Source organism: Podarcis muralis, chromosome 3, assembly GCF_964188315.1.
Source record: "Podarcis muralis chromosome 3, rPodMur119.hap1.1, whole genome shotgun sequence".
Lineage (NCBI taxonomy): Eukaryota > Metazoa > Chordata > Lepidosauria > Squamata > Lacertidae > Podarcis > Podarcis muralis.
The window spans coordinates 108,785,533-108,804,332 of NC_135657.1; the positions used below are offsets into that span (position 1 = coordinate 108,785,533).

The following is an 18,800-nucleotide window of genomic DNA, read 5'->3' on the forward strand; positions in this document are numbered from 1 at the left end:
CCATGGGTGCAGGACCAAACGACTAACTGTGGCCCTTGGCGCCGTGCCCAGGCGAAGTTTAAATGCCCAGCCTGTGGGGGCTTTTGGCCTCTCTCTTGCTGTGTCAGTTCTCCCACCCACCCTCCCTCAAATCGGAGTTTTTTCACAGACGGTACAACCTTCCTACGGACAATGTCGGGCACCTAATTTTCAGGGGCCGGGCAGGAATTCTTCCAACTTGGCTAATGGGCATCACCATTTGGGTTTTCGCCTACCTCATAGCAATCGTCACAACTTCGTAAGGCAGATGGGCATTGGGTAAGCCTAGTCTTGGTTGGAGGGGAGGTTGTAGCCTCTTCCTGCCCTTCCACGGGTAAAGGTATCCTGTTAAAAGGATCCAGGAGGAGTAGCTCCTGTCCAATGCCCAAACAGGGGCTAGGCCCATACCACTCCTTCAACGGGGACCATTTGGGGGACACTGCAATTTGACGTAAGTCAGAGGGCATCTCCCCCCCCCCCACTGGCTTCACCCTTAGAAACACTCCCAGCGGACAGGTGGGAGTGACATACATAGTTGCTTGCCTCAATGCCTATGGCCAAACCTTCACATCTGTAACCAATAAAGTTGTGGCCTTATTTGATCCCATGGTCTTATTTGATCCCAAAATCAATATGCTGTGTGTTGTCTAGTTATTCGCACATCAGGGAACAGGGTGGTCACAGGGCCTCGATATGCAAGCTGCCCAGCATTTCCCGAACAGCTTTAAAAACCTTCTCGTTTCAGAGGTTTGCTAAACATTGAAACAAACCCAGCATTCCCATGTATTTTAGAAATCTGTGGCTTGCAAACACATCACTAACTAGAAATCACTTAACCTACATAGTGACTGTATACACTGGCATTAAGAATCCTAAAGTTCTGTTTTATTTTGTTCTGTTTTCTCTGTTTCATTAAGAGTGCTTTGGAGTTTTTTAGTCTAACATTCTATACCACTTTACTGGGAGTAACCCCACTGAAATCAATATGATTTACTTCTAAGTAGAAATATAGGGTTGTGCTGTTATTTTGTGTTCTATTGCATTTTTAAATATATTTTACTGCAGTTGTGTTATTGCTGTTCACTACCTTGAGTACCATTTGGTGGAAAGGAAGGATACAGATGTAGCAAACAATTGCATTTCAATGGCCTGGTATATAGTTTTATCTTTTTTTTTAAAAAAGCATGATCGCATTAGACATCTGTTGCATAACTCGGTAGCTAATGAACTCCGAAATCCAAATCGTTCCCAATAAAGGTATGACCCAACTAGGGACTTCCAAAGATCCCCAACCCTCTTTTTGACCAACATAACTGCCTTTGATTTTTATGCACTTTGGTAGTCAAAGGTTGCTCTTAAATTTCTTCTTTTATTTCTCACCCTTTTAGTGGGCTTGCTCTTGTTTTCTTGCGCTGAGCAACCTCCTTGTTTTCTATTCTGTATCGAACTGCTCTAGGCTTGTTAATGCTGCTTGCTAAAAGCAGTGGGGGAGCTGATTCACCCAAGACCTTTAACTCTTCATGCAAGTGGTCCCAGCTATCTCCAGGCATGCACAAAGATAGCCAAATGCAACACAGAGATTTGATCATCAGATTCCTGAAACAGCAGCACTTTTTCCACCCAGAGCTGGAATTTCCTCCTGCCCAGCTGTATCCACAAGAGAGGAGTTCCCACATTACACAGTCCTCATGCATGCATACCCAGAAACGGCTGTGGATTATCACATACAGGAGGGAAATGTCTTGCTTATACAACAAGCTTATAGAACTGTGATGCTATCAGACTCCAGATCCCATCATCCTCAACCACTGTTCATGATGGCAGGGGCTGATGGGACCTGGAGTTCAACAACATCTGAAGGGTTACAGGTTCCCTATGCTTGTACTAAAACCTATTGGCTTTCCAAAACAACAACAACATCAACTCCTCATCATTGGGAGTTTGTGAATCAGATCTACATTTGTAAAGAGAGTCCCCCATTGAAAGTGCAGCAACAAGGAATGCTGCTGAGCCACAACAATACATTCATTTCCTAGTTCCTATCAAACAAGCACAAAAAATGAGAATCAAAGTTTATCTAGTTCTGGAGTGGGAAGCTTGTGCTTCACTGATGTCCCTGGACTAAACTCTGAGCCTCCCTGACTAAGTATGTTGGAAGTGGGAGTCCAATGACATCTGGTAAGGTAAAGGTAACGGACCCCTGGATGGTTAAGTCCAGTCAAAGGTGACTATGGGGTGCAGCGCTCATCTCACTTTCAGGCAGAGGGAGCCGGCGTTTGTCCACAGACATCTTTCTGGACCATGTGGCCAGCATGACTAAACCACTTCTGGAGCAACGGAACACCATGATGGAAACCAGAGCACATGGAAACGCCATTTACCTTCCCACAGCAGCGATACCTATTTATTTACTTGCACTGGCATGCTTTCGAACTGCTAGGTTGGCAGGAGCTGGGACAGAGCAACAGGAGCTCACCTCGCCGTGTGGATTCGAACCGCCAACCTTCTGGTCAGCAAGCCCAAGAGGCTCAGTGGTTTAGACCACAGCGCCACCCGCAAGTGCATATGCATGTGTAACAGGAGTCAACTATAGCATTAAGACATGTCCTCGCCTTACATTCAAGGCATCAAGTACTTAAAGTTACATTAAACAAAGAATTCTTCTCTCTCCCCCTAACCTTCATGGCAGGAGGCAAACTGATTTGACAGGCTCGCAACAGAGCTCCGAGTCCAACGCTACTGCCAAAATAATACTGAAACAGTATAGCCACAGAAGTTGCTTTTTAAAAAATATATGGCAGTAAAAGTCAAGACAAGAGAACTGTGGATTTATTTGAAGTAGAAGCAGCAGCATATACCACAGCACACTCATTCCCTAGATTTGGTAGGTTACAGAACAAGAGATCATTGCGGTCTAACATGCTATATTTGAAAACAGGCTGGGTGGCAGTCGTGGGGGAGGGGGGGCTTTCCACCTGCAGCTTTTCCTATGCAACAGAGCCAACTGTTTGGATTATAGGCTGTTCATAGGATATTTCTGGATTCATTTTAAAAATAAAAATAAAAAAGACCTGTGTTTCAGAACAAAGCTCCTGTGTGTGGGAGTGCAGCTGTAAAGCAAAGAGCATTGTTATGCAAGCAGATATGAATCCATACCCAATGATCAAATAAGGTTTTGGAATTGTTTTGACAGTTGCTAGCTAGCTCCGATCGACTCTTCATCAGAGTGTTTGTAGGCAAAGATAAGAGCCATGATTTGACACACAGCTAGGCACCCTCAAGTCAATTGATTTCAAAGGGCTTTAGGTACATGGAAACTCTGTGGCAAATACCTTTACTGGTTATAATTTTTTGCAACAGAATGCTACGTCATTTGGAAATAAAGTTTCTTTCTTTCTTTTTTGAAAAAAGAAAGTTCAATGAAACCTACCTGTTTTCATCATCATCTCTATTATTTCCTTGGTTAGAGTGTTGGATCGGGACCTGGGAGACAAGAGGGATCAAATCCCAATGTAGCAATGCGTCTCCCTGGGTGACCCTGGGCCAGTCACAATCTCTCAGCCCAACCTACCTCACAGGGTTGTTGTGAGGAGAAAATGGAGAGGAGAAAAACCATATATGCCACCTTGAGCATCTTAGAGCAAAGGTGGGATACTGAATAAAAACAACCTGTTCATTTTACACGCAACTTAAGTCTTACTGCAGCGTGGAAGATTTGTGTCATTAAGTGCCAAAGCATTGACTGTGTTTTCTGAAAGGCAAGCAAACAAACAAAAACCAAATACCTTCATAGAATAGATCCAAAGGCAGTTTATAGAGATAATAAACTGTGCGTGATAATTTACAGTAGACTAGACTGACACTGGTTATACTAACCAACATTGAATATTTACTTACATAAGTTGCATGGCAATGCTATCTGTTGCTCTTACAGAGCTGGACAGCTTGCCTTCTTTGGCACAAAGGACAAGCCGCAACTGGCAAAGCTGCACAACTGTGTTGTCAAAGAATGCTCACGGAACACTGCATGTTCCGGACAGCAATGTTTTATTGGCTTCCTTAAAAGTACAGCGTTTTAGCCACTTAACTTGAAACTTTGGGGGGGGGGGTCTGCTGTTGTTTATAGCATCCTCTCATACAGTCCATTTATAACCCCTCCCCCCGTAATCTAAACATGCTTGCATAGCAACAAGTCCAGCAGCTTTCAGAAGGTACTTGTTTCCTGCTTGACACATTGATTTCCCCCCACAGATTTCCCCCACAGAAACTACTCCAATTTTCATAATTCACATACCAGATTTCTGACCCGTGTGCCTGGTTGCACAACAAACCCCTTATTGCCACACACAAACAAACCCACCACAACTCATGGGCACATGCACCCATGTTTGGGATCACAACATCGGGCTCCAGAACAGAACATCATCATCAGAAAGGGAATTTGGACCATTCTCTGTCTCCCTTGCTTCTGCAAGAGAGTAGGGCTTCCAGAAGGACCGGGTGTGGGTGAGATCTCTGACAAAAGTCAACAGGCAAGGTAGCAGAAGATCACTAATATTCTGTTGTGCATCAGCAACCTCTCACTAAATACTAACAATAAGCACATGCAGGCAGGCCTTTTGTAAAATATACACCGGCCATTTTTCATAAATTATATCGTATTCCCATATCACATTTAGGGGAAGGGACATAGCTCACCGGAATAGAAGGTTCTAGGTTCAATCCCCAACATTTATAAGTGATGTTGGGAAAGATTCCCTGGCCGAAACCCCCGGAAAGGCGCTGTCTGTCACTGTAGACTTAACTAGATGGGCAAAACTGGTCCCACTCAGTATTCCACGAACCTTTATCCCCACATTAACTGGGAACAACAGCTATGTCTATTTTAATGTTTCCCTAGGCTTTCTTCACCTCGGGCAGGAATTACCACTGGTGGTTTATCACCCGTGTTACAGCTACAGCCCAAACACATCAGTATACAAGTCTTCACGCTTCTCTTAGCAGCTTCCAAATATTATTCTCCATGGCCTGAAATATTACCTCATCAGACCAGTAAGGGGGGCGGGGAGGGGACGCTAAGAGAAATAGCAACAGAATGATGCAGCCAGGTAGTTTAATAAGAGCAATGCATTTAAGATTGCCCAGCTGCAACCGAAAAAGCCCAAATTGGATTAACCAGCTGGAGTCTCATCACACAAAATTCAGCCATAGCACTAATAACTTGGTGGGTTCCAGGCACACACTCAGCACCTGCTTCCTAATATTATTATTATTATTATTATTATTATTATTATTATTATTATGCTATTTAAGTTTTAATTTAAACAACACCAGGAAATAAATTAGATAGGAAAACATATCCCGCCCCCATGCACACCCTAGGAAAGTGTCGCTTACCTTCTGCAAAACAGAGGCCACCCTTTCTGAAACTGGAGGGCGAACACTTCAGAAATTCTAAAAGTTAGACCTGAAGCTAGGGAAACATAAGAACTGCAGAGGGCACTGACATTTAATCCCGGATGCACATACGGGGGTGGGAGGAAAAGGTGACCTGCTCGGCACGCACCGAAAAATCATAATAATCTCTACAGTAGTAATAAAAACGGTTCGGATGCAAGCGGAGCTCAAGGGAGAGACCTGCCAGCAGTGCCGCGGGAGGGCAGGGGGTGGGGATGTTGCGTTTCGCGGGGAACAAAGCGCCAAGGTGAAGCAGACCGGGAGCCAAGAAAGCGCTTTCGCCCCAGAGGAGCGGGAGAAAGAGCAGAGCCACGCAAGGACTACCCACAACAACAACAGAAAAGGTGCCCACCCACCGCCCGCCTAACGCCAGGAACGAGCCGACGGCTCTCCTCTCCGCGCGCTTACCGGGAAGCAAATCCCGCGGGGCAGCGCGGGGCTTACTTCCGAGTAAAGGGGCGCGGAGCCAGCTGGAGAGAGGAGGTAGATGCAGGAAGGGAACCGTGTGTCTGTCTCAAAAGTGAGACGAGGCCAATGGAGAGTCTCTCCCGACCCCCGAGGGAGGGGTCGGTCAGGCTGCAGCCCCCTCTGCATAGCAGGCAAGCGCGCCTCCTATGCGCCTCCCGGGCGCCTGGCGATGGCAACTCCGCGCCCCTCGTACCTGCCGGCCGGCCCCCTAGACTCGCCAGCGCCGGAGATCCGCTGACGCGCGGCTGGCGACCTCAGCACGGAAGGCAGCCCTGTGCCTGCAGCAGCAGCAGCAGCAGCACCGCATTCCCCCCGTCCACCACCTCCTCCTCCCCGCCTGGTTCTGCCATTGCTCCCGCCAGGGTCTTACATCAGCTGCCGCCGGAGGATTCCGGAGAGGAAAGGCGAGTAGCAGCAGCAGCAGCAGCAGCAGCCAACCAGCCTTTCTGTTTGCACAAGATGCTCCGGGAAGGAGAGGGAGGGCGGCTTTCCCCGATGTCTCCCACTCCCTCCCTCCTTCTCTCCCTCCTCCCTCCGGGCCAGACTTTGGCGAGGTGCTTTGTTATTGGCGGACGCCGCCGCTGGACTTGCTGCTCCCGGGTGGCTTCCCCCCGAGCAAGCGTGAGAAAAGGAAGCCAACTCCGCCGGCGCGCAAAGGGAGCGCGCGCTCCTCCAGCAAACGCGGCCCAGCCGGGGTGGGAGAGGAGGGTGCTCAGCAGGCGCGTGCACAGACTAGGAAAGAGGCACGGGGGGGGCGGTCTATGTAATCCTATGCATTGCTGATCGGGGGGGGGGGGAGAAAAGGGTTATGCGCGCGCCAAGGACGGGGGCCCACCCGCTTTATGGCATGCGTTATTACGCACTCTGCATGGCCAGGGCTCTCCGGCTGCTGGCGTCTCCCCGCCGCCAGGGGCAGGACGAGAGAGAGAGAAGCGCCAGCCAAACTCCTGCCTCCCTCCTCCCACCCAGGGCACTTGCAAGCTGTGCATGACAAGTGCACAAAGGCGAGGCCCAGCTCTGTGCCTCTTTCTCTTCCACGCGGCGTTTGCATGCCGAGATGTTGTGCGCGCATAAGGCGCCTTACTGTCGGTGCCTGCGCATAGGTGGAGGCGGCCAGCGGCAGCGATACCTGCCAACAGGAGCACAGCGGCATCATTTGGCCACCAAATCGGAACAATCCTCAAAAGAGTTTGGGTTTAGGGATTGGGGGAGCGGGAGCGGTCAGAAATAAGCCCACCCAAACACACAAGGCAAAGAGAAACTCTCAAAGTTATTTTAAGGGAGGGTGTGTTCTTAAAGTTTATGATTGGTAAACGAAATTACGCTGCCTTTTATTTGTTTGGATGACGTATTTTATTGTTTGATAATTGATGAGTGTAGGCTTGCTCATTGAATACACTGCAGTTCCTGCTGGTTTCTGCACAAAAGTATTCTGAACAAAAAATATATATTAAAAGCTATACTCCCTTTGTAGGTATGTTCTTTATGTTCTTGTGTTATGTCTGGTTCTCATAAGAAGATATTTACATGAGTACTATTGTGGGGAAAGTAGAGCACAAAAACATAACTGCAAGCAGCCATTGCTAAACCCAACTCATTGTTACAAATAAATAAATGCGAAGCTTCCAGCTTGTTTTAATTCAAATTGTATTTTAATTGTGATGTCAACCTACTTCCTGCCCAAATATTTCCTGGTGTGGGGGAAATGAGAACAGCACATTTCGTTGGGGTTTTTTTGCAGGTCATTTGTACATCTTATCTATCAAACCTCTTTTGCCTTTAAAAAGGTAAAGGGACCCCTGGCCATTAGGTCCAGTCGTGGCCGACTCTGGGGTTGCGGCGCTCATCTCGCTTTATTGGCCGAGGGAGCCGGCGTACAGCATCCGGGTCATGTGGCCAGCATGACTAAACCAGAGCAGCGCACGGAAACACCATTTACCTTCCTGCTGGAGCGGTACCTATTTATCTACTTGCACTTTGGTGTGCTTTCGAACCGCTAGGTTGGCAGGAGCAGGGACCAAACGGGAGCTCACCCCGTCGTGGGGATTCGAACCGCCAACCTTCTGATCGGCAAGTCCTAGGCTCTGTGGCTTAACCCACAGCGCCACCCGTCTCCCTTTTTCTTTTGCCTTTGCTTCTATCCAAATCCTGTATAATCTTACTCCTTACAGGTTTCCCATAGGCAGCTGATTAGCTACTTGGAGAATAGGATGCTGAACTAGATGGGTCCTTGGCCTGATCCAGCAAGCCTCTCTTATGTTCTTGTGTTATGTCTGGTTCTCATAAGAAGATATTTACATGAGTACTATTGTGGGGAAAGTAGAGCACAAAAACATAACTGCAAGCAGCCATTGCTAAACCCAACTCATTGTTACAAATAAATAAATGCGAAGCTTCCAGCTTGTTTTAATTCAAATTGTATTTTAATTGTGATGTCAACCTACTTCCTGCCCAAATATTTCCTGGTGTGGGGGAAATGAGAACAGCACATTTTGCTTAATGGATAATTCAGATGGGAGGCTTCCATGCTACACTACACTTGCTAAATGTTTGGAAACCTGTATTATAGTTCAGTACATGTTTACAGCTGTGAGCTATATGGTTCTACAAGCAATGTGGTGTTAGTTTGAGAGGGATCAGCATTTCCACATTTCTAAGGTAGCCTAGACTCAGAGAAACTCATTATAGGGCTGAGTAGCTTGTATATAGTTTGAATACTTGCATACACATGGGAATTACAACAGGAGGTGATAAATTGGAGGGGGGAGGCCCCCACAGCTATTCCTAGGCCCCATGCTGCTTCCTTGTTTTGATTCATAACTTGAAACACAGTAATGGGTTTAAAGCTTGGAGCCTGAATTGAAAACACAAGGATTGGAATGCAAATGATCTTGAAAATTGGAGAGCAAAACTGGCAAAACTGAAAGCATTCGATCAAAAGTAAAAAAAGGCAATCATATTGCACACATACTTGTTTTATTGTAAAGATTGATCTCCTGCTCTTCAGATTCTCACAGTAACTTGACAACATTTCAAAACACCATAAAACAAAAGCGTACCATGAAATCTGCAAAGTCTGTGCAAGTACCACAAATTCAATGAAAAAGCCTGGCACCAAAATGGCTTCAAAGTAGGTGTCAGATGAGCCTTCCTTGGTGAGAGCAATTGGGGTGCCACCACTAGGAAGCCCCTTTCCCTAGTAACTGCCCCCCCCCCCCCCGGCTGTACCTCAGATGACAAGAGAACCCTTAGAAGGGTCTTTGATGAAGATGTATAGGAGAGCCTTCAGATGAGCACACGGGGATAAAGGAAAGGCAAATACATTATATTGGAAATATTCCAGAATTAGATATTTCCTTATTACAGAGGGTGCCATATTCATCTCTTCATGCAAGCTTTGCAACAGAGTCCCCCAGGAATTTTTTGGGCTACAGTTCCTGTCCATCATTCAGCTCTTAAGCAGGGAGCTATGGATTCCATACTTTACATGCAAGGTGTAGCTGTGCAGTCATAATGAATTTCAGAACAAATGCCAATGTTGGTAACCGGCAATATTTTATATTTGCCTGCACAGCCTCATGGTTCAAAGCAGGGGCAAAGAAATGTGTGTGTGTGTGTGTGTGTGTGTGTGTGTGTGTGTGTGGAGAGAGAGAGAGAGAGAGAGAGAGAGAGAGAGTTCTGCAGCTATTCCTAGGTCTCATGCTGTTTATCTATTTGATTTGTGGCCGGTGGGCTGTAAATAAATTATATTCATATTCATTTATGTGACAGAACTTGAATGGAGGAGTGAGTAAATGAGCTTCTGTAGTTATATACCCAGAAAAGTGATGCCATATGGTTGCAGGGAGAATTATAGCTGCATATAGGAATAAAGGCTGCAGGTGTGCTGTTGGCAGACATTGCTAGGCTCCACCCCAAGCAATCAATCAAAAGTGAGGGGCAGAAATCCCAACATAGAGTGGTACCTCGGGTTAAGTACTTAATTTGTTGGGGAGGTCCGTTCTTAACCTGAAACTGTTCTTGACCTACCAAAAGCCTTTCTTCTTGGAATAATAGGTCTGTAATTGCCCGAGAAAGATGTTAGATTGTTTTTGTATGCCACAACTGCTGCTAGGATTTTGTTGGCCAAGAACTGGAAAACACAACAGTGGAGGAATGGCAGATGAAGATGATGGACTTTTGGGAGCTAGCCGACCTGACTGGAAGAGTCCGCGACCAGAAGGAGGAGGAGTACCAGGAGGAATGGATGAAATTCAAAGACTATTTAGCTAAATATGCTAAGATAACTTAAATAGAAATACTTGCAAGTACCAGATTGGCTTAGGATTTAAATATGATGTTACAGAATAATATGTTTAAAGTTAATATGAAAAGAAAGAAGGATGTTACCCGACTAAGTAAATTTTATCAGAAATTAGTTTTGGAAAACTCTTACAATGATATACATTGAAACTCAGCCAGGGGGATTTGAGGAAGTCATTTAATAATGTTAACAAAAGTGGAATTATTACAGTTAGGATTTAAGTTTGTTTGTTATTTATGTTTGTTATAAATTTGGAAAACCAATTAAAAAATTTGGGGAAAAAAAGAAGAAACTGTTCTTAACCTGAAGCACAACTTTAGCTAATTGGGCCTGCTGCTGCTGCCGTGCCACCAGAGCACGATTTCTGTTCTCATCCTGAAGCAAAGTTCTTAACCCGAGGTACTATTTCTGGGTTAGTGGAGTCTGTAACCTGAAGTGTATGTAACCCGAGGTACCACTGTAATGTGTTTTGACTTAAGAATGAACATCTATATCTTAGGTTCATCAGATGTTGATCAACTCTGACTCCCATCTTCCTTGACCAATAGCCATGCTGGCTGATGCTGATAGGAGGTGCAATACAACAAAATCTCAGTTTCCAGAGAGCCAGTGTGGTGTAGTGGTTAAGAGCGGTAGTCTCGTAATCTGGGGAACCGGGTTCGCGTCTCCGCTCCTCCACATGCAGCTGCTGGGTGACCTTGGGCTAGTCACACTTCTCTGAAGTCTCTCAGCCCCACTCACCTCACAGAGTGTTTGTTGTGGGGGAGGAAGGGAAAGGAGAATGTTAGCTGCTTTGAGACTCCTTAAAGGGAGTGAAAGGCGGGATATCAAATCCAAACTCTACTTCCTCGCCCCTTATGTACAGCACACATGCACAAGCTTATACTCAGCCTCACCCCCAAAATGGAAGAACTTCGCCTTCAGGTGTATCCATATAGCTGTATGTGCACAGAGTGGGGGCTTTCTACTGGGTAGCTGGACATGCAGTACCTTCCCCTAACAACACAGGGTCTCAAGGCGAGCATCTGACATCCAGTCGAAATAAAAAGCTTCTAAGCACTTAATATTCCCAGGCTTGTTTATTTACTAACTGTGGGTGCTGCTGTGCAAATCCCTCCTGTTGGAACATGACCCACCAATGATTTCATTAAGATGCACTTGACAACTTTTGTGTGTGTGTTTTTTAAAAAATTCTTATTAGAGCACCTTCTTGTTGTTGTTGTGCCTCTTTTCGCTCCCATGAGTCACAAAGCTGCTTCCATACCATAAATAGTACCACAACCACAACATAAATCATATAAAATAATGAATCAATCAACCACCTTCTATAAAAGACTATTGACAAAGCAACTTTAAAAAATAGGCTAAACAGCACAACCACAAGAAAAGTCATAATATTCACAAAGCATTACAGCACCCATAATCTATTAGATTTATATTATATTAAATAATATATTTCTTGTTATATTATTAGGCACAGGTTCCTGTATGCCAGGGGTCAGCAACCTTTTTCAGCTATGGGCCGGTCCACCGTCCCTCAGACCCTGTGGTGGGCTGGACTATATTTTTTGGGGGGGAAATGAACGAATTCCTATGCCTCACAAATAACCCAGAGATGCATTTTAAATAAAAGAACACATTCTACTCATGTAAGAACACACTGATTCCCAGACCGTCTGCGGGCTGGATTTAGAAGGTGATTGGGCTACATCTGGCCCCCGGGCCTTAGTTTGCCTACCCATGCTGTATGCTTTGCTGCACACAAGCTATTGCAGCAGTAACTCTGTATATAGCCTGATCCTGTGTATGCTTATTTGGCAGCAACACCCACTTATTGGCTTAGGCCAGGCTTCCTCAACTTTGGCCCTCCAGATGTTTTGAGACTACAATTCCCATCATCCCTGACCACTGCTCCCGTCAGCTAGGGATCATGGGAGTTGTAGGCCAAAAACATCTGGAGGGCCGAGGTTGAGTATGCCTGGCTTAGGCTGTAATCCTGAATGCCATGTGGCCCTCTAGATATTGCTGGACTGCAACTCCCATCATCCCTGACCATTGTTCATGCAGCTGAGACTGCCTTATACCGAGACAAGCAATTGGTCCATCTAGCTCAATACTAGCAGCAGCTTTCCAGGGTTTCAGGAAGTTGGCATTCCCAGCCCTACGCAGAAATGCCAGGAATTGAATCTAGGAGCTTCTACATGGATTACAGAGGCTTTGCCATCGAGTTACAGAACGTCTTCATGCATAGGATTGCACTATAAGGCTATTTTGCTGTCGGGTTCACCTCAGTTCACTCATTTCCAATTACGGAACGTCATTTTCATGCCGTTTGATGTGTGAAAAGCACCTGACAGTCCCCAAGTCAGAGCGAGCAGAGCTGTGCAAAATAAATAGGCCCCAGCCACTGTCACCTGAAGCTGCAGATCATCAGCCTGAGCTGAAGGCCACAGGGTGTGAGAGACCATCTAAATGTGCTAAGCGAGGACACCCAGTTCCTAAGTAAGCCCAATGGCAGTACACTTTACAGCTTTCTGATTTAGCTTTGAGGCCCAAATAAGCAAACTGCCACTAAACACAAGCCATTTATTTTAAAGTAATCCTATGTCAAGAGGAATACTCACATTTTAGAGCGGGAGTCAAATGCCACCCTCCGGACCTCTCTACCCAGCCACTAAGATGTTCCCCAGGCCCCACACCTCACCAGCCTTGCCCTTGTGCAATTCTCAAGTGTTTTCGCCTGGCTGGGATGTGCCGCTGAACTGTGAAAATGCCCCTTGCTTGTCTTGACGGAGACGTGTGTTCATGTGTGAGAGAGAAAAGGAACCTCTGGCTTTAGCATGCTGGAATGCAGCCTAGCTCGACAAAGGTCACATCTGCACTAAACACTTAAAGCTCACAACTTCCCCCAGAGAAACTTTGGGCCCTTACTTTCATTAAGGGTACTGGAAATCAGGGCCGTCTTAAGCATATCTGGCGCCGTGGTGCAAAGCTCCCTCCGGTGCGAAACACCCCCCCCCCCCCGTTTCCCAGAGTTTTTTAGGGAGGAGGCAGGGAAGAGGCAGAGGCACCGCATCCAGTCTCCGCCTCTTCCCTGGCGCCCTCCAGAACTTGGCGCCCTGGCGCTCCGCGCCACTAGCCTCTATGGGTAAGACGCCCCTGCTGGAAAGGGTAAACCACAATTCGCAGGATTCTTTGGTGGGAGCCATGTGCTTTTAAAGGTATGGTGTGGTGTGAACAAAGGTAAGAATTGTGGGATGTAATTCACTGCGAGCAGTCAAATACAACATTCCTTGTTTTGCTAGAGTGGATGTGCAAGGGAATGTTTGGTCCAGTCAGTCAGAACTTCCTGTTCTTCTGGCCTGGAGCATCCTTCCTTGCATGTGACTAGTGGGTGGGCATGACCTTTCCAGACCTGGTAAAAGGCCAAAGCATGCTGCCACTGTCTCTCTTTTCAATCTTCCTTTCGTCCTGTGAACACCTGGACTGCTAACTGTAGACACTGGGTAAATCTCTGCCTGATCATGAGTAAACTTGCTTTTTGTTACTTATGTTTCTTTTTTTTTAATAACATATTTATTGAAATTTTCAAAAAATCCAGAAAAAAGAAAGAAAAAAGAGCAAACAAAAAACATTCACCGTTTAAGCCTTATTTTCAATGACATATTTCCAGGACTTCCCCACACCTCCCCTTCTTGTATTCCAATTCCTTTTATTTGGTTCAGCAAGTTCTTATCCCCAATTTTTGACCTTATTGTATTTAGTTCATTATTATATTTAGTTCATTTTATATAACCAATTTTACCTTATAAACCTCAGTCTTTATACATTAAAATCTTTTTCTAAGGTCGACCCCAGTTCCCTTCCACGAATTTCCCATTTTTGTACTCATAACAAAACAAAATAAAAAAGAAAGAAAAAAATCAAAATATAATTATACACCCTTTGGATTCCCAAGCTCCACCCCCCCTTTCCCGGTTTCGATCCCCAATGTCCATCAGTCTATCTGCTCTCAGCCTGGAGACCTCACATCTGAGGCTCTTAATTCTCTCTCAGTTCCTCTTTGCCGGTTTTTTTTATAGTCCTTTATCTCAAACACCAAATCTCGGAGAAGCTCTGTCTCGATAATGTCCATTTTTCTTCCAGCTAGACCTCTATATTTAAAAGTGGAGCTCAAATCTTGTTTCTTAATCCTTTTGAGTCTAAATGTCCCAAAAGCTCCAACTTCCATCTTGATCAAATTTGTAATCCATAGGTCTTCAGATCTCCACACAAGGAGATCTCTCCATTCTTCATTCTCCAATTCAAACCAGATTTTCATCATCCAGTTCTTATTCTCCTTTATGTCCTTCCTAACAGGCCTCTGGCCTTCCTTAATCTTCTGTGGCATTGTAACTCCTCCTTCATTTCCCACCAGATCATCATGTATCTCTTGTTCCACTTTCTCAGATTTCTCAAATTTCTTTTCCTGCTCAGCTGCAAAGACTTTTGGTTCCGCTACAAGGACTTTTTGTTCAGCAACAAAGACTTGAGTCAAGTCCCTTCCAGTTTCAGTAAATTTATTTACTGTTTCATTCAGTGTAGTAACCCTTGTAGCCAAAATATTACTTTGTTCTTGTAGCTTTCCCAGGAGATAAAAAGTCCTGTTCAGCTCAATGAGTATTTTTCCACTTGCAGCCATTCTTGTAATGTCCCAGAACCCCCTCTAGAGGGATTATGGTTACTTAGTATCCTTCCAGTTCCAACCCAAAAGTCAAAATAACTTGTTCTTCTTTGTTTTCAACAATTTATATCCAAATTGTAACAAATCTAACCAGCAAAGGCACCAGAAACAAAGTTCTCTTTTTATTCCCCAACTTTGACAGCTAGTTTGACAGCTGTCAAAATCTCCTGTATCTCTTCAACAGGCTCTCTCGCGGATCACTCCCGGGTCCCGGGGGGTTGCACTTCAGCTCTCAAAATCAACTCTTATCCTCCAGCAAAATTACTTGTAATGCCCAATCGTGAAATTAATAACTTTTGTCCAGTAAGGAAGAAGATATTCTCTCAACCTTAGTTATCTAGTCCTTGCTTTAAGTTGTTTACAAGGTGGGGAGACGGACTTCCTCTTTGCGCCTTCCCCGATCGTGCCAAATCCAAAAAGAAAATTTCCCTTTTAAGTCCAATTTCCGTATTACTCATGGGTTGTTACTTTTAATCCAAATGTTCAAAGGAAGAAGTCACCGCTCTCCGTCCATGGCATGCGGCTTCACTCAGCAGGGGAAGCAGAGGACTCTCAGCACCACGCCGCTCCCCGTCCCCCGTTCCATAGCCTTTAAAAAGGCTCCTTCGCGGGTCGGGGGGCGCAAATGGTGCCCGCCGAGTCACCAAGTCCACAGGCTTCCGCGCCTGTGGTTTTTAAGGGTCCCCGCATCGTCGCCGCAGCAGGACCCGACCCCTGCTGAGCTGATTCCCTCCGGAGCTTGGAGGGAATCCGCCATTAGGCGATGGCGCTAACCCGGAAGCCTTTTTGTTACTTATGAATAAGACTGTGGTGTCTTTATTCTTTTAGGAGGAATTCAAGGGGTCTTACCAGGAAAATATTAGAACACATTTCAAGCTGGACAAGCCAAATTTTATTGCTTATTGTCTTAAGCAGGCATCCCCAAACTCGGCCCTCCAGATGTTTTGGGACTACAACTCCCATCATCCCTAGCTAACAGGACCAGTGGTCAGGAATGATAATTGTAATCCCAGAACATCTGGAGGGCTGAGTTTGGGGATGCCTGTTCTTAAGAAACTCACATGAGTTTGCAACCAGCTTTCTGATGCGTAAGAAGGGGGATGCACTCTGCTAAGTACAGGAACTTGCTGGCGCAAGTTAGGAGGGATATTAACAAACAATATATCCTCTCCTGCCACCCTGAACATTCCCACAAGAATCACATCCGTTGCTCTGTCTGCCACACCCACTTTTTGTCTCTGTCCCACCCACCACTGGCATGAGAAATGTGACCCATGGACATTAAAAGGTTCCCCACTCCTATTTTAGAGATAGTTTGCATTTGTTTCTTGATCTAGATTTTTCAAATTCTATGTTAAATGGAATCCTTCCAGGCAGCTAATAATCACCAAATTCCAGCAGGCAAAGGGCAGAATCTTATATTACTCCAAAAGTCAAGCTAAAAGCAAACGTTTGCCGGAAAGGTCAAAGCCGAGGTTTGGAAATGGACCTGGAAACAGTAATAATACTGGTGTTACAATCAGGCTCCCATTAGGTGTGCCTTTCACTAAATGAAGAGCGTGAAATGACAATAATCTGCAGCAAGTGTGCATATTACTCCATCCTTTGGCCTTTGGAAACCTTAGAAAAAGCTGCTGCAGGAGAAGGATGTGAGCAACATTACGGGAGGGGTGCTTCTAGGACGAAGATGAAACTATGACGTTCCCTTGTTATCTTTGCTACTGGTTGCTGTGTGGTGTTTAAGTAATCTTGCTACATTTATAGTATTGTAATGTGTGGGGTTGGGGGGGTAAGCTGTTCTATTTTTGCACTGCTATGTTATTTTGAAATAGTTTTTGTAGTGCCTGTTTGAAATGCATCCCTGTTTCCTAGAGCACGGTTTCTTTTTTGGAAAAGCGCCACACAATTAAAATGGATGAGTGAATGAGGGCGAGGAACCTGCGACCCTCCAGCATTGCCAATGACCAGGAAAAATGGCATCCGGGAAGCCACCCGTTCCCCATAACCGATCTACTACTAATAATTTGCATTTAGCAAGAGCGAATTCACGTGCTGGCAGGCCACAGCACACACATTCTGGAGATGAATATAGCATACAGATAGGCAAGGCAGAGTAAATAGGTCAACAAATATTTATCAAAACCAGGTTGGCTTTTCAGTGTGTTTTATGTAACAACACGCTTCAGCTCAGCAGATGCAGGTTGCAGTTCCTGGCCAGAGTTTCCTGGGGAGTAAAGCACCCTGATCCAGTTTTGCCACTTTTCTGTGATTAATGTAAATGTGATGCATAAATAGCTGCCTCTTTCCATCTACCATCTGCTTGGTGCATAGGTTAAAATCATCTCCTGTGTTTCATCATCTACTCGGGAATAATTCTGCCTTAACCACCACTCTTCGGGGAAGTTTTTAATGTGTGACATTTTAATGCATTTTTAATCTTTGTTGGAAGCTGCCCAGAGTGGCTGGGGAAACCCAGCCAGATGGGCGGGGTACAAATAATAAACTATTATTATTATTATTATTATTATTATTATTATTATTATTATTATTATTATTATTATCATTATCATCATCATCATCATCATCATCATTATCATGCTTATATAAAGTCTGCTTATGAACATTAAGAACCCTACTGTGGCCATGCACAATGGCCATGCAGACAGACCCTCCAAGTGTCCCTATTTTCCAGGGACAGTTCCAAATTTACAGAAGCTGTCCCGGTTTGTGATTTGATCTTGGAATGTTCCGCTTTTCCTTAGGACACCCCTATTTTCATTAAAGAAACATTGGAGGGTATGGAGGTTTGTGATCCCCAAGCCAACCTTCAGAAGACATCTGAAGGCAGCCTTGAATAGGGAAGGTGTTTTTTTTTAAATGTCTAATGTTTTATTATGTTTTTATATATGCTGGAAGCTGCCCAGAGTGACTGGGGCAACCCTGTCAAATGGGAGGGGTATAAATAAATTGTTGTTGTTGTTGTTGTTGTTGTTGTTGTTGTTGTTGTTGTTGTTGTATAGGACACCCCTATTTTCACTGGAGAAATGTTGGAGGGTATGCCTGCAAATGCCTTTGGGGTGCACATGAGCAAGACACATGCACAACAGCGCTCTCCCATTTATGATCACCACTGCTGATTTATCTCTTTCCACATATGTCCCAAGACGGTGTACAAAATATTATCCAAACAGTTGAGCTGATAGCCCTTATTAATTTTTCTACATGCAGAAATTACTCACAACTGGATTCTGCCAACAACTGAAACAACTTCTCTACTTTTAAAAAAATAAATAAATTGTTGGTTGTAGACCAGTTGTTACCACCAGTGTGTTTTTTTCTGGGGGGATGCAGGTGTACGCATAACCCTAAACATTTTGTGAATCTAACGGGAGAAGAAACTAAGTTGTTGTTTTTTTAAAAAAAAAAAATAGTTTCTTCTCTAGCACGGTGAATCATCAGTTCCATTGCTACCCCGGATGGCAGCCTCACTTCCTGTCACAATGTTTTCTGAGTCTCAGATGGAAGCGGGCGTTTAATGTGTGAAGCAGTGTGGAATGTGGATGTGTGATGTTTTACTGATGAAAGTTTGGCTTCGTTGTCTATTTACTGTATTTATTTTTCCCCGAGTCAAACTATAAAATGGTGATTTTCTTGAGTCAAAATTAGAGTACACCTAAACATTTTTTTTGCGGGGGGGTGGGGAGCCCTGGTTACCACACTAGAGTCTACCAATCATGGATATTCCAGTGACAAGCATCACTATAGACAAAAAAGTGGATTGAAACAGGCCACACTCCTTGGAGTTATAAAGATGACTGCCCTGCCTTTCAT

General features: G+C 44.9%; 1 protein-coding gene across 10 annotated transcripts in view; it reads right to left on the bottom strand.

Annotated features, from left to right (window-relative positions):
• The window catches only part of PLCB4 (phospholipase C beta 4), a 219,958-nt gene extending 213,305 nt beyond the window's left edge, over positions 1-6,653 (bottom strand). For 2 of the 10 annotated variants that reach the window (XM_077926463.1, XM_077926466.1), the window contains exon 1: positions 6,314-6,651. The gene's annotated coding sequence lies outside the window, so the exon portion shown is untranslated. The other 8 variants (XM_077926464.1, XM_077926460.1, XM_077926465.1 and 5 more) reach the window with 6 other exon arrangements.
• Between the last annotated feature and the right edge of the window lie 12,147 nt (positions 6,654-18,800).